Here is a 1,224-nt window from a genome sequence, read left to right as displayed (position 1 = left end):
GATTTTTCTAATAGTTCTTTCTAATTCAGAATCGTAGGGCACTAGTCCTTCAGATCCTGAACTACGCATACACTTAAAAAAAATAAAATAAAATATACAAATCAAGATACAATATTTAAAGTTTAAATAAAACTTTCTAAAAATAGAAATTTACTTTGTTTTCTTCCTCGGTAGCAGCGCCAAAAACTTGATCCTGAATTAATGCTTATGCATAGTATAACAATAGTTCTGATGGTATTTTTCACTTATATTTCCTTATTTTGCAACAAAACCAAAAACTTGAGCGTGAAGAAAAATAAGATTTTAACTTTTTAATTTGTATATTTTTTTATTGGGATACTACGCAAGTATACATATCGTTATCAAGTAATATAGGACATTTTGATTAAGACACGAATATGGAACCCACAGGGAAGATTATGCAATATGCATGTTTTAGAATGTTTTTCTATTTTTAAAAAGATAATTACTTAAACTAAAATTGATTTTTGTAGGAAATTAAAATTTAAATATTTTGTTATTTTAGATATTTTAAACGAAATAGTAACATGAAATAGTAACAACTTAAACAAATAACTAAACTTTTTTTGTAGAAGAAAAGTATTTAATATGAAAATATCTTTCTTCTTATCATGAATCAGTAATAAGTATAAGAATTCTGTTATAGAAGTATGCAAATTGTGTTACGCCAAATAGAAGCAATAATATTCTTTACCCTTATTGGAGATGCTATAAAGAACATTGGATAATTTAAAGTTTGAATAGTTCTGAAGACCGGCTAGGCAGGGAAGATACTAGCTCTCACTCTAAAGTTCCCTCGATTCCCTCCACCTGAGGGCTAACATTCTCATATCAGAACCTAAAACAATAAACCAAGCTAGGGACTTCAACCTGTCACTTTAAAGTCCTCTAACTCTACACCCATCAATTAATTTTTTCCTATATTTTTGCACTCAATCATATGAACTACATTCTCATTCATACAACCTCATGTGATTCTTTCCAATTGTTGACTGAGAGAATACCAGCCCGATTCTTACATGCTCTCACAACAAATTTTAACATCTGGATTGGCCAAATCAAGAAGTAAATAAAGTTCATGGATTTAAATCATCTCAACTTCTTCCATCATGAAAGATAAATACTCTCCATAACATTCATCTAAAACTTAATTACTTATCATTTTAAGAAGAAAGATAAAGAAAACTACTCAAAATCCATGGA

This window comes from Phalaenopsis equestris, unplaced genomic scaffold (assembly GCF_001263595.1).
Source record: "Phalaenopsis equestris unplaced genomic scaffold, ASM126359v1 Scaffold000506, whole genome shotgun sequence".
Lineage (NCBI taxonomy): Eukaryota > Viridiplantae > Streptophyta > Magnoliopsida > Asparagales > Orchidaceae > Phalaenopsis > Phalaenopsis equestris.
This window is presented reverse-complemented; position numbering follows the sequence as displayed.